The 15126-nt window shown below is 49.3% G+C and overlaps 1 protein-coding gene across 1 annotated transcript in view; it reads left to right on the top strand.

Moving 5' to 3' along the window:
• Window positions 1–457: 457 nt before the first annotated feature.
• The window catches only part of poc1bl (POC1 centriolar protein homolog B (Chlamydomonas), like), a 65144-nt gene continuing 50475 nt past the window's right edge, over window positions 458–15126 (top strand). The window contains exon 1 of the mRNA XM_070881090.1: window positions 458–745. The gene's annotated coding sequence lies outside the window, so the exon portion shown is untranslated. The remainder of the gene's footprint in view (window positions 746–15126) is intronic.

Here is a 15126-nt window from a genome sequence, read left to right as displayed (position 1 = left end):
GACCAAGATCTCAAACCCAGCACCAAGCTCATGGTCTACAGAGAAGTAGTGATACATGCCCTCCTTTATGCTTCAGAGACATGGACTATGTACAGTAGGCACCTCAAAGCACTGGAGAGTACCACAAACGCTGCCTCTGCAAAATCCTTCAAATTGGCAGGATAGGCCACCAACATCAGTGTTCTCTCTCAGGCCAACATCCCCAGCATGGAGGCATTGATCACAGACAATAAAGGAGAAGCAACAGGGCAATGCAAAGGAACTCTGCAAGAAACACAGATATGAACAGGGAGGAGCGAGATCAAGTAGTTTAATTGAATCAGTAAACTGATGAAGATATATAACCACACACTCCAGAAAATGGCAGCAGCGGCCCCGCCAAATGCACTTCCTCCCCTCCCTTCCTTTTGCAGGCTGGGCTGTGGTCGGGTGGTTGGCCCACAATGCGCTGGGTTGGAGTTCGGGCTCGGTGTGTGGGGGAAGGACGGGGACTTGCTGACAGAGTGTGAGAGAGAGGGGGCAGGACAGCAGGGCGAGAGTGCCGCCCCGCCCCGCCCTGCCCTCCAGTCGCCGAGGGCTCCGGCGGCCGCCACCAGTTGCGCCTGGGCTGAGCGGACACCACCGAAGGGAGATGGTGCGAGGCGGCCGCAGGAGCTGACCCACCGGCTCGGGCTGGCCCAGCGAGCCGGAGCGGCTTCGAGCTTTGGCCGGAATGTAGTGGCTGCGTGTCCCGAGTGCGGCGATGGTGAGTGAGAACAAACCGAGAGCCCCCTCCTCTCCTCTCCTCTTCCTCACTCCCTCTCTTTCCCATTCCACGCCGCCCTCCTTTTTGCAACAGACCCAGGGACAACTTTATTTGAAGTGAAGTTCCGAAATGCGGCAGCCCAGGCCGCGCTAGCCCGGGTGCTGGTTTCCTGGAAGCGGCTCACACGACAGTCTGAAAACAAACTTTCATTCTCGTCCACCCGCTCATATCACTCGAGTTAGAGTTACCGTGCAGGCTCTCGGCATCACTTCGATACTTGGTGTCCAGAGATACTTCCGAAATGTACTTGTTTTGTGTTTTAATGGCATTGTTCACCCGCAGACACTCGGGGGACCGGAATAACTAACTTCTTGTAACGGTAGCGGCCACTGTTGCCATTCTGGAGGTCAGTGTAGGTTATGCTAAAGCGCCGGAGTCCAATTGTTCCAAGTGCACCCGAGTCTTTGAAGTATTTCACTTTCAGCCTTGTGCTAGAGAATGGCAGCCACGCGGCAAGATCTTTAGGCTTGTAAAATATTGCTGCTGTTTCGATTTTATTCTTGAAGCGGTTTTACTTTTGCGAGGTTTAGCCAATATTTTTCTGAATTTAAATAATATTCAGGATCTCTTGGAGCAGTTATCCTGGAGGTACTGGGTACCTGAATTTACGAAGGAAACAGTGAGGAGTCGTACTTTATGCTAGGTCAAGATGGGTTTCTGGTTTCTGTACTTGCACATAACAACAACGTATTTATCTTGCACCTATAACGCAGTAAAACGGCCCAAGGCACTTCACAGGAGTATTATAAAACAAACATTTTGAAACCGAGCCACATGAGAAATTGAGGCAGGTGACCAAAAGCTTGGCCAAAGAGTTAGTGCTTTAGGAGCATCTTAAAGGAGGAAGGAGAGGTTTAGGCAGGGAATTCCAGAGCTTAGGGTCTAAGAATATAAGAAGTAGGAGTAGGCAATATAGCCCCTCGAGCCTGCTCTGCCATTTAATATGATCATGGCTGATCTGATCATGAACTCTGGTCCACTTCCCTGCCTGCTCCCCATAACCCCTTAATCCCTTTATTGGTTAAGAAACTGTATATCTCTGTCTTAAATTTAAGAATGTCCTAGCTTCCACAGCCCTCTAGGGCTGTGAATTTCACAGATTTACCACGATCAGAAGAAATTTCTCATCAGTTTTAAATGGGTGGCCCCTCATTCTAAGATCATGCCCTCTAGTTCTAGTCTCCCCTATCAGTGGAAACATCCTCTCTGCATCCACCTTGTCAAGCTCCCTCATAAGCTTATACGTTTCGATAAGATCACCTCTCATTCTTCTGAATTCCAATGAGTAGAGGCCCAACCTACTCAACCTTTCCTCAGAAGTCAACCCCCTCATCCCCGGAATCAACCTAGTGAACCTTCTCTGAACTGCCTCCAAAGCAAGTATATTCTTTCTTAAATATGGAAACCAAAACTGCATGCAGTATTCCAGGTGTGGCCTCACCAATACCCTGTATAACTGTAGCAAGACTTCCCTGTTTTTATACTCCATCCCCTATGCTAAAGGCCACGATTCCATTGGCCTTCCTGATCACTTGCTGCACCTGCATACTAACCTTTTGTGTTTCATGCACAAGTGCCGCCAGCAGCGCGACCTCAACTACGACACGCAGCTCCTGTTTGTGAACTTGGGGGGTGTCAGGACCGCCCTCCGGGAGCTGCCTGTCTTTTACAGGGAACTCATCAGGGTCTGGAACAAAGTCTCCACCAAGCGCAGCTCTCCGCCGGCTGGAGTGGCGGCCGTCCTGCAGGAACCGCTGCTCGGGAATCCGTACCTCCACGGCCGAGGCTTTATGTGGCGGTCGGAAGAGAGGGCTGTGGCTGGTGAGGTGACCAGGGTCAGGGACCTGCTCGATGGCGGAGGAGCGGGCTGGATGGCGCCAGACACGCTGGCGCGGCGCCTAAATTCTGCCAACGTCCGCCACGCGGCCGATGCCATCGAGTCGCTAAAAACAGCTCTGGGCCCTGACTCCGTTAGGTGCATCGAGGAGGCTCAAGCACGTGGGGAGATCCCGTCCGAACTGACCCCCGTCCGGACGGAATTCCTCATCGGCGCCAAACCCCGGAACGTCCCTCGGGGGCCGGCGCCTCACAACTTGAGCCGCCTCGGGGAAATCCCCTCCGTGCTTTTCAGTTCCGCGCGGAGGGGTTTCCTGTACGGGCTGCTCCTGCACACCCTCAACTTTGCCATCCTCGCCGGCCGTCCGGACACGCCATGGCGTACCATCTTGCCGTCCGGAGGAGGCGGGGGTCCCCGATGGAGGGCACTCTACGCAGGGGTCCTCCCGCTATTCATCGGGGACTTGGCCTGGAGGGTGGTGCACGGAGCAGTGCCGTGCAACAAATTTTTAAGCCGGTTCACGGACTCCCAGGCCGCCTGCAATTTCTGCGGTCTGGAGGAGTCCGTGTTCCATCTTTTTATGGAGTGCACAAGGTTGCAGCCCCTGTTCCACTATTTGAAGGGGCTGCTCCTGAAATTCTGGCTGCACTTCAGTCCCACTCTCCTGATCTTTGGGCACCCTGTGCGGAGGGGAGCGGGTAGGTCCGAAGGCCTCCTCGTAGGACTGCTCCTGGGCACGGCCAAGGGTGCCATCAGCCGGTCCAGGCAGCGGGCGGTCGAGGGGGTCGTTCAACCTGACTGCCTGCCTCTCTTCCGCTCTTACATCCGGTCCAGGGTGTCCTTGGAGATGGAGCACGCGGTGTCCACCGGTACGCTCGCGGCCTTCCACGAGAGGTGGGCACCGGAGGGACTGGAGTGCATCATCACGCCCGGCAACCAAATTTTAATTTGATTTTACGTTTTTAAGTTTAATTTGTTTTAATTGCCGGTGCTTTTAGTGTCCCCTTCCCTTTTATAGGGGGCACCGGAGAAATTGTGATTTTAGTGCCCAAAAAAAAACAAAAAAAAAACAAAAAACAGAAAAAAAAAACAAAAAAAGGAAAAAAGGGCTTTGTAAATGTCTGGTGTGTCACCCAGGTCGGGTGGCACAGTTTAATGTTTATGTTTTGCAGGTAGACTCTAAAAGAGTTTCATGCACAAGTGCCGCCAGCAGCGCGACCTCAACTACGACACGCAGCTCCTGTTTGTGAACTTGGGGGGTGTCAGGACCGCCCTCCGGGAGCTGCCTGTCTTTTACAGGGACCTCATCAGGGTCTGGAACAAAGTCTCCACCAAGCGCAGCTCTCCGCCGGCTGGAGTGGCGGCTGTCCTGCAGGAGCCGCTGCTCGGGAATCCGTACCTCCACGGCCGAGGTTTTATGTGGCGGTCGGAAGAGAGGGCTGTGGCTGGTGAGGTGACCAGGGTCAGGGACCTGCTCGGTGGCGGAGGAGCGGGCTGGATGGCGCCAGACACGCTGGCGCGGCGCCTAAACTCTGCCAACCTCCGCCACGCGGCCGATGCCATCGAGTCGCTAAAAACAGCTCTGGGCCCTGACTCCGTTAGGTGCATCGAGGAGGCTCAAGCACGTGGGGAGATCCCGTCCGAACTGACCCCCGTCCGGACGGAATTCCTCATTGGCGCCAAACCCCGGAACCTCCCTCGGGGGCCGGCGCCTCACAACTTGAGCCGCCTCGGGGAAATCCCCTCCGTGCCTTTCAGTTCCGCGCGGAGGGGTTTCCTGTACGGGCTGCTTCTGCACACCCTCAACTTTGCCATCCTCGCCGGCCGTCCGGACACGCCATGGCGTACCATCTTGCCGTCCGGAGGAGGCGGGGGTCCCCGATGGAGGGCCCTCTACGCAGGAGTCCTCCCACTATTCATCGGGGACTTGGCCTGGAGGGTGGTGCACGGAGCAGTGCCGTGCAACAAATTTTTAAGCCGGTTCACGGACTCCCAGGCCGCCTGCAATTTCTGCGGTCTGGAAGAGTCCGTGTTCCATGTTTTTATGGAATGCACAAGGTTGCAGCCCCTGTTTTATTATTTGAAGGGGCTGCTCCTGAAATTCTGGCTGCACTTCAGTCCCACTCTCCTGATCTTTGGGCACCCTGTGCGGAGGGGAGCGGGTAGGTCCGAAGGCCTCCTCGTAGGACTGCTCCTGGGCACGGCCAAGGGTGCCATCAGCCGGTCCAGGCAGCGGGCGGTCGAGGGGGTCGTTCAACCTGACTGCCTGCCTCTCTTCCGCTCTTACATCCGGTCCAGGGTGTCCTTGGAGATGGAGCACGCGGTGTCCACCAGTACGCTCGCGGCCTTCCGCGAGAGGTGGGCACCGGAGGGACTGGAGTGCATCATCACGCCCGGCAACCAAATTTTAATTTGATTTTACGTTTTTAAGTTTAATTTGTTTTAATTGCCGGTGCTTTTAGTGTCCCCCTTCCCTTTTATAGGGGGCACTGGAAAAATTTGATTTTAGCGCCCCAAAAAAAACCCAAAAACCCCCCAAAAAAAAGGGGCCTTGAAAATGTCTGCTGTGTCACCCAGGTCGGGTGGCATGGTTTTAATGTTTTATGTTTTTGCAGGTTAACTCAAAAGAGTTTCATGCACAAGTGCCGCCAGCAGCGCGACCTCAACTACGACACGCAGCTCCTGTTTGTGAACTTGGGGGGTGTCAGGACCGCCCTCCGGGAGCTGCCTGTCTTTTACAGGGACCTCATCAGGGTCCGGAACAAAGTCTCCACCAAGCGCAGCTCTCCGCCGGCTGGAGTGGCGGCTGTCCTGCAGGAGCCGCTGCTCGGGAATCCGTACCTCCACGGCCGAGGTTTTATGTGGCGGTCGGAAGAGAGGGCTGTGGCTGGTGAGGTGACCAGGGTCAGGGACCTGCTCGATGGCGGAGGAGCGGGCTGGATGGCGCCAGACACGCTGGCGCGGCGTCTAAATTCTGCCAACGTCCGCCACGCGGCCGATGCCATCGAGTCGCTAAAAACAGCTCTGGGCCCTGACTCCGTTAGGTGCATCGAGGAGGCTCAAGCACGTGGGGAGATCCCGTCCGAACTGACCCCCGTCCGGACGGAATTCCTCATTGGCGCCAAACCCCGGAACCTCCCTCGGGGGCCGGCGCCTCACAACTTGAGCCGCCTCGGGGAAATCCCCTCCGTGCCTTTCAGTTCCGCGCGGAGGGGTTTCCTGTACGGGCTGCTCCTGCACACCCTCAACTTTGCCATCCTCGCCGGCCGTCCGGACACGCCATGGCGTACCATCTTGCCGTCCGGAGGAGGCGGGGGTCCCCGATGGAGGGCACTCTACGCAGGGGTCCTCCCACTATTCATCGGGGACTTGGCCTGGAGGGTGGTGCACGGAGCAGTGCCATGCAACAAATTTTTAAGCTGGTTCACGGACTCCCAGGCCGCCTGCAATTTCTGCGGTCTGGAGGAGTCCGTGTTCCATGTTTTTATTGAGTGCACAAGGTTGCAGCCCCTGTTCCATTATTTGAAGGGGCTGCTCCTGAAATTCTGGCTGCACTTCAGTCCCACTCTCCTGATCTTTGGGCACCCTGTGCGGAGGGGAGTGGGTAGGTCCGAGGGCCTCCTCGTAGGACTGCTCCTGGGCACGGCCAAGGGTGCCATCAGCCGGTCCAGGCAGCGGGCGGTCGAGGCGGTCGTTCAACCTGACTGCCTGCCTCTCTTCCGCTCTGACATCCGGTCCAGGGTGTCCTTGGAGATGGAGCACGCGGTGTCCACCGGTACGCTCGCGGCCTTCCGCGAGAGGTGGGCACCGGAGGGACTGGAGTGCATCATCACGCCCGGCAACCAAATTTTAATTTGATTTTACGTTTTAAAGTTTAATTTGTTTTCATTGCCGGTGCTTTTAGTGTCCCCCTCCCCTTTTATAGGGGGCACTTGGAGAAAAAATTCGATTCTGTGCCCAAAAAAAAAAGAGCCTTGTAAATGTTGGTGTTTCCCCCAGATCGGGGGGCACGGTTTAATGTTTTTTGTTTGCTCCTAAAAAGAGTTTCATGCACAAGTGCCCCCAGGTCCTGCTGTACTGCAGCACTTTGCAATCTTTCTCCTTTTAAATAATAACTTGCTCTTTGATTTTTTTTTTTCCTGCCAAAGTGCGTAACCTTACACTTTCCAACATTATACTCCATCTGCCAAATGTTTGCCCACTCACTTAGCCTGTATATGTCATTTTGCATGTTTTTTGTGTCCTCCTTACACATTGCTTATCCTCCCATCCTTGTATCATCAGCAAACTTGGCTACGTTACAATTGGTCCATTCATCCAAGTTGTTAATATAGATTGTAAATAGTTGGAGCCCCAGCACTGATCCCTGCGGCACCCCACTAGTTACTGATTGCCAATCCAAGAATGAACCATTTATCCTGACTTTCTGTTTTCTGTTAGTTAGCCAATCATCTATCCATGCTAATATATTACACCCAACTGTGTGAACTTTTATCTTCTTCAGTAACCTTTTTATGTGGCACCTTGTCAAATGCCTTCTGGAAGTCTAAATACACCACATCCACTAGTTCCCCTTTATCCACCCTGTTTGTTACATCCTCAAAGAATTCCAGCAAATTTGTCAAACATGACTTCCCGTTCATAAATCCATGCTGACTCTGCTGGACTGAATTTTGCTTTTCCAAATGTCCTGCTACTGCTTCTTTAATAATGGACTCCAACATTTTCCCAACCACAAATGTTAGGCTAACTTGTCTATAGTTTCCTGCTTTTTGTCTGCCTCCTTTTTTAAATGGGGGCATTACATTTGCAGTTTTCCAATCTGCTGGGACCTTCCCAGAATCCAGGAAATTTTGGTAAATTACAATGAATGCATTCACTATCCCTGCCGTTAATTCTCTTAAGGCCCTAGGATGCAAGCCATCAGTTCTGGGGGATTTATCCGCCTTGAGTCCTGTTATCTTACTGAGTACCACCTCCTTAGTGATTGTGATTGTGTTAAGTTCCCGCCTCCCCCCGCCGCCTCCAATAGCCCCATGACTATCCACTGTCGGAATATTGTTAGTGTCCTCTACCGTAAAGACTGATACAAAATATTTGTTCAGAGTTTCTGCCATCTCCATGTTCCGCATTACTAATTCCCCTGTCTCGTCCTCTAAGGGACCAACATTTACTTTAGCCACTCTTTTCCTTTTTATATACCTATAGAAATTCTTGCTGTCTGTGTTTATATTTTGTGCTAGTTTACTTTCATAGTCTATCTTCCCTTAATCATTTTTTTTAGTCACTCTTTGCTGGCTTTTAAAAGCTTCCCAATCTTCTGTCCTCCCACTAGTTTTGGCCACTTTGTATGCCCTTGTTTTTAATTGGATACCATCCTTTATTTAGTTAGCCACGACTGACTATCTTTTTTCTTTTATACCCTTTCCTCCTCATGGGAATATATTTTTCTTGAGAGTTATGAAATATTTCCTTAAATATACACCACTGTTCATCAACTGTCCTACAATATAAGTAGCCTTTCGTCTTCTTAGGCTGTCCTCCGGAGTCGAGATGACTTTCTTCCATACTAAAATGAGTTCTAAGGTGACTGATGAGACCAATGTGGGATTTGCAGTCTCCAGGTCCTGAATTTCATTTTAAAGGGTGGAAGATGCGAGAATTATTTTATCGTGGGGTGGCTGTTGCACACCAGCTGCCACATGGATTCGACAGAGCAAGATCTTGGTCCAATGGCAAGGGGATCCAAGACGATTGGAGCCCAGGCTCTGCTGCATGTCCCTAGTGCGCGCACCCACACCCACACCCTCCCTCCCTCGGGTCCCCTCTCCCTGGTTTTCAGATATCGCAGTTAGGTGAGCGCATTAATCCTCTGACATTATAACAGTGACTACACTCAAAGTATATCATTTGGCTGTAAAGCACTTTGAGACGTCTGGTGGTCGTGAAAGGCGCTATATAAATCCAAGTCTTTCTTCCATTCTTTTCCTATATGTCATCTTACAGGTGTCAGCTGTGCTCCAACTCTATTTGCTACACTCCAGTCCCAGGCCGAGTGGAACACTGTAAACAAACCATTGCCAGGCCTTTGCTTAAATTTGTCAAGCACCAGCTCTTGGTCCCTGGGCTACGAAGGATAGGAATCAGGCAGGGGTCCCTCTTTGAACTGTCTTCCAGTGACTTCCCCCTACTGGAAAGTGCAAGTGTGTCAACATTGATCAGAGTCACTTAGTTCAATTAATATCATTTATACTCCCATAATGATACAAAATAAAAATGTTTAAAAAGCTTAAGGCACGACCACCAATGGTTGAGCGATTTAAAGTCAGGGATGCTCGAGGGCAGAATTAGAGGAGCACAGATATCTCTGGATGGGGTGGTTGGTTGTGGGGCTGAAGTAGATTTAGAGGTAAGGAGGGGGGAGGAGAGACCATGGAGGGATTTGAAAACCAGGATGAAAATGTTGAAATTGAGGCATTGCTTAACCGGGAGCCAATGTAGGTCAGCGAGCACAGGGGTGATGGGTGAAAGGGACTTGATAAAAAGTTAGGACGTGGGCAGCTGAGTTTTGGATGACCTCAAGTTTACCTAGGGTGGAATGTGGGAAGCCAGCCAGGAATGAGTTGGAATAGTCAAGTCTAGGGGTAACAAAGCCATGGATGAGAGCTTCAGCAGTGGATTAGCTAAGGCAAGGGCGGAGATGGCCAATGTTACGGAGGTGGAAATTGGCGGTCTTAGTAACGCTGCGGATGTGTGGTCGAAAGCTCATTTCAGGGTCAACTATGACGGCAAGGTTGCAAACAGTCTGGTTCAGCCTCAGACAGAAGTTGGGAAGAGGGATGGAGTCAGTGTCTAGGGAACTGGGTTTGTGGCGGGGACCAAAAACAATGGCTTCGGTCTTCCCAATATTTAATTGGAGAAAGTTTCTGCTCATCCAGAACTGGATCTGACAAGCAGTCTGACGATTTCAAGACTGTGGAGGCATACATGTGGAAACTGATGCTGTATTTTTAGATGATGTCGCCAAGGGGCAACATGTAGATGAGAAATAGGAGGGGGCCAAGGATAGATCTTTGGGGGCCACCAGAGGTACCGATGCGGGAGTGCGAAGAGAAGCCATTGCAGGTGATTCTCTGGCTACGATTATAGATAAGAATGGAACGATGCGAGGTTCCTACGTAGTCATAGAATCATAAAAATTTACAGCACAGAAGGAAGCCATTCGACCCACTGTGTGTGCCTGTCAACAAAGAGTTATCCAACCTAATTCCACTTTCCAGCTTTTAGTCCATAGGCTTGTAGATTATGATACTTCAGGTGCATATCCAAGTATTTTTTAAATGTGATCAGCGTTTCTGCCTCTACCACCCTTTCAGGCAGTGAGCTCCAGACCCACACCACCCTCTGGGTGAAAAACATTCTCCTTCACTCCCCACTAATCTGTCTACCAATTACTTTAAATCTAGGCCCCCTGGTTATTCACCTTAATATGAATATTCAGAGCTCCACTAACTTATTTAGAAAGACAGTATAAAAAGTTTGTTATGCACCAGTTGAAGTTACTGAAGTAAAAGTAATATGCAGTTATCATCTTCAGGTGGTCTTGGAGCATTTCTTTAAAAAACTTGGTTTGTCCTCTGGTTGTCTTGAACTGGATGCACTGCAGATTGTGTTAATGTGATCTGAAAACTGTCAAATTGACTTGATAAAATTGCTAAGGTATCCTCTGCTGCATCTTTTAGTGATAATTTATGCCCTGTTGTTGCTGACTCATCAAACAGTGGAAATAATTTGTAACCTTATCAATATCCTCCTTGCTGGCTTCCTGTTCTCCACTCACACTCCAACTTGTTCAAAATCCAGTTGCCCATATCCTGTCTTTCACTAATTCACGTTAACCCATCACCCCCATGTTCACGGATCAACACTGGCTCCCTGCCTCCAAATGTGTTGAATTTAAAATCTTTATCCTCCCTTCTAAATCACACCACAGCCTCACCTACCCTATCTCGACAACCTTCTCTACCCTTGTGTCTTCTCCTGTGTCCTTGGCCTTCTGTGTATGGCCCTCCCTTTGTTCTACCACTCATGGCACAATCTTCAATCAATTAGTTCAACTCTTCTGAACTCTCTCTATGCCATTCAGTTTCTCCTTTTTACTCTCCCTGTTATAAACCTTCTGAAATCCATCTTTTCAGCCAAACTTTATCCTAGCTCTCCCATCTTGGCTTGTCATCTGCTTCTGTATTTCTTTTATGTTTATTTTATTCTCTACTCCTGGCCCCCCTCCTTCCATAAAGTAAATTTGGATGCTTTCTACATTAAAAGCGCTCTTTAAATGCAAGTTGATGTAGCGTTGAGCCCTGCAAAATATAAACGTAAGACCAAAAGCATAATCTAACACTAGTTGCTCATAAGTGGTGATGCGTGGATGGGAAATGTATGACTTTGATAGTCTAGAGAACCAAACATGAGAGGGGAAGCAGGATTTGTTTTTATGAAAATAGACTACAATGTTAATTCGTGATCTCATACTAAAGGATCCTCTGGGGAAGATTGATTATAATATGATTGAGTTTTGAGAGTGACATACTTCAGCACAAAACTATAGGGCTGGACTTTCGGCACATCACACATTTAGCACCCATAAAAGCACTGAGATGCAGGCTATTGCCCATATTTGCTGAAAAGTGGAAACTACGCCCGATTATGGCCCAGATTATTGTCGAGCGCTACTTTCGGCATTTCGGCCGAATGATCGCTGGCTCAAAAAGACGCTGAAGAAAAGCTGCAATCACCTGACCTTAACTCGGCACTATGGGGAGGATCTGTAGTAAAAGGCTGCATCAAGTGCTTGTTGGGAGAATCAGTTTGAGAGTGATTTTAAGGGTCTTTTTGACTCTTGCCAATCATCTAATCACATTTGTATTGGTTGAGGACAAATTAAGGGCATTTATAGTGATGGGGCCTGTAATTTCTCAACCAGTATTGATCACTAATTGCATGCTGCAGAATAGAGATGGGAGAAGGTATATTGGAGAGCATTATGTGCCCAAAGAGGTGGTAGACTGCTGCAGAGAAGGAGACATTGCATCCAATGCATTTACAGGGATAAGCGATCATACCTGGACTTGTCTGAACTCGTGCGTTAGAAGGCTAAGCTTCCGAAAGAAGGTTATCAGTAAGATGTGCCAGCTGATTAAGGGAGATCAGCAGCCTACCAGCACCATCGGGACCGTACTGCCCGTTGAGGTTAAGGTTACTGCGGCACTTTCCTTCAACGTATTGGGCTCCTTTCAAGCCTCAGCTGGCGATATTTACGATATCTCTCAGCATGCCACACATTGCTGCATTCGACGGGTGACGGAAGCCCTTTACGCACACAGGACGGACTTTATAAGTTTCCCTATGACCAGGAAGGCACAGACTGAGAGGGCTTTGGGTTTCTCGTGAATAGCAAACTTCCCCAAGGTGCAGGGAGCAATAGACTGTACGCACATCACCCTGCGAACACCTTTACAGGATGCAGAGGTGTTTCGGAACCGAAAGGGATTCCACTCCCTGAATGTGCAGCTCGTTGTCAATCACAAGCAAATAATCATGGCAGTAAATGAAAATTTTCCAGGGAGCATCCATGATGCGCCCATCTTGCATAAGAGCACTGTGTCTGACCTGTTTAAGAGTCAGCCACAAGGTCACGGTTGGATGCTGGGGGATAAAGACTATGTCTTTACCTGCTGGCTGATGACCCCCTGCATAAGCCCAAGACCAAAGCCAAGAAGCGCTACAACGAAAGCCATGTAGCCACATGCAATATCGTCGAAGACAATTGGAGTTCTGAAGCAACGTTTCAGATGCCTGGACCACTCTGGAGGCAACCTACAATACCACCCTGAACAGGTCGCTGAGTTCATTGTGGTGTGCTGCATGTTGCATAACCTAGCTATCGGGAGAGGACAACAATTCCTTTGATGTAAGTTAAGATAAAATGTGAGAAGTTACATACTAGTACATTGCTGTAATGTCAGGGTTAATATTAATCATGGATTTCCCCCCCCCTCTGGTCCACAGTTCAAATAGAAGGAGAACTAGGGTATGTCATCCCATGAGGAAGGAAATGGAGTTCACCTCAATTGGCTGATGGATTTTATTTTCTAAACCAACAGGGGCTGGAATAAAAGAGAGGTTCATTATGTTATTGATGGGGACCAGGTCCCCTGTTCTTTCTGTCAACCCCTGCGGGAAAAGTTCTTTGCCTGGAAAAAAAAAACCGTGTATGCGCTACGGACGCCAGCCTTGCACGACTGAATTCCCATCGCTATGGCCCATTTCACATCACTAAGGCTATCGTCCAAATTAAAAAGGCAAAAATGGGCGATATTCCAGCGATCCTGAAAAATAAAAAAAGCACTAAGGCCGGAATAGCGATCATAGTGGAAAGTCTAGCCGATAGTCTTAAACTTAAATAAAGCCAATTGCATTGGTATGCAGGGCAAGTTTGCTAAGGTAGATTTGGGAAATTGAATTACAAGGTATGACGGTAGATAAGCAGTGGCAAACATTTAAAGAAATATTCCAAAATTCTCAATGAATATACATTCCCTTGAGAAATAAAAACTCCATGGGAAAAGTGATCCATCTGTGGCTAACTAAAGAAGTTAAGGATAATAGATTAAAATAGATGACTCATAGGGCCCAAGTTTCCACATGATTTGCGCCTGATTTTTAGGAGCAACTGGTGGAGAACGGACTATCTTAGAAATTGCAATTCTCCACTTTTTTTTCTGCAGTTCTAGTCAGGTAGAACAGTTCTACTTTGGAACAGAATTTTTTCTTCAAAAGGGGGCGTGTCTGGCCACTGACGCCTGATTTCAAAGTTTCCACAGTGAAAACGTACTCCAAACTAAAGTAGAATGGAGCAAGTGAAGATTTTTGTAGAACTGAAAAAACCTGTTCTACACATTAAAAAATCAGGCGCAGATTACAAATTAGGCGTCCAGAACGAGGTTGGGGGGAAGGGAAGTCATTAAATTCTATAATAAATCCTTATTTATACTTATACAAATAAATCCAATCTGAATAAACATTTATAAGCAAAGAAAAGATTAAATAAACCATCTTCCTACCTGTGTGAAAGTGCTTCAGGCAGGCCTTTCGGGACCGAAGGCTGAACCGGCCGGCCCGAGACTTCGGGCAGGGCCCGTCCCCAGCACCAGAACTACGGGTCGGAGGAGAGGGGGGGAGAGAGAGGGGGAGGGGGAGAGAGAGAGAGAGGGAGAGGGAGAGAGTCCAGGGGAGGGGGGGGGGCGGGAGCGCGGGTCGGGTTGGGTCCAGTCGCGGGGAGCGGGAACAGGAGCGCTGGTCGGGGGGGGAAAAGCGGGTGTCGGGTCGGGTCCGGGGGAGAGAGAGAGAGAGAGAGAGAGAGAGAGAGAGAGAGAGAGAGAGAGAGAGCTGGCCGTGGGAGGAGCCTTATTCACGTAGCCCCAGTGATGCCATTCAGCCAGGGCTAGGGGCTGCGTGCTTCGGGCCCCTCCCACACAGTTCGGCGCCTGGAGCTACTGCACTTGCGTGCCCACTGTTGCGCGCATGTGCAGAGATCCCGGCACTGTTTTCAGCGCAGGGACCTGGCTCCGCCCCCCCACAGCTCGTGCTGGCTGCACCGAGGGCAGAGAACCTGCAGGTAGGTGGAGAATACCGAGGATTTTTTTAGGCGCACTTTGTGGCGCGAAAAACGGGTGTCCAGGTCGGGACTGTGCCGTTCTAGGCGCATGTGGAAACTTGAGCCCATAATGTTGCGAAGTATAGCAGTAAGCCTAAGGATTGGGAGAGCATTAGAAACCAGTAAAGGATGACAAAAAATTGATGAGGGAGAAAATAGAATAAGGGTTAAACAGGCAAGAAATATAAAAACAGATTTTGAGATTCTACAAGTATGTAATAGGGAAGAGAGCAGCAAAAGTAAGCGTTGGTCCCTTAGATGCTGAGAAAGGAGAAATTATAATGAGGAATAAGGAAATGGCAGAGATTTTAAACAAATATTTTGTATTTGTCTTCACAGTAGAAGACCCACCAAGCACAGCAAAAATAATAGAGAGCCAAGAGGCGATTGAGATTGAGGAACCTGAAATAATTAAGATCAGTCGAGAAAAAGTACTTGAGAAACTCATGGGACTAAAAGCTGACACATCCCCTGGACCTGATGGCCTGCATCCTAGGGTTCTAAAAGAGTTTGCTGCAGAGATAATGGATACATTAATTGTGATCTCCCAAAATTCTAGAACAGTCCCAGTGGATTGGAATGTAGCAAATGTAACCCCATTATTCAACAAAGGAGGGAGAGCAAATACAGGTAACTACAGGCCAGTTAGGCTGACATCAGTCATCAGGAAAATGCGGGAATCCATTATTAAGGCAGTGGTAACAGGGCACTTAGAAAATCATCATATGATTATGCAAAGTCAGCATTGTTTTATGAAAGGAAAAT

Source organism: Pristiophorus japonicus, chromosome 5, assembly GCF_044704955.1.
Source record: "Pristiophorus japonicus isolate sPriJap1 chromosome 5, sPriJap1.hap1, whole genome shotgun sequence".
NCBI lineage: Eukaryota > Metazoa > Chordata > Chondrichthyes > Pristiophoridae > Pristiophorus > Pristiophorus japonicus.
The sequence above is the reverse complement of the archived record's forward strand: the minus strand, read 5'-3'. Positions and strand labels throughout refer to the sequence as shown.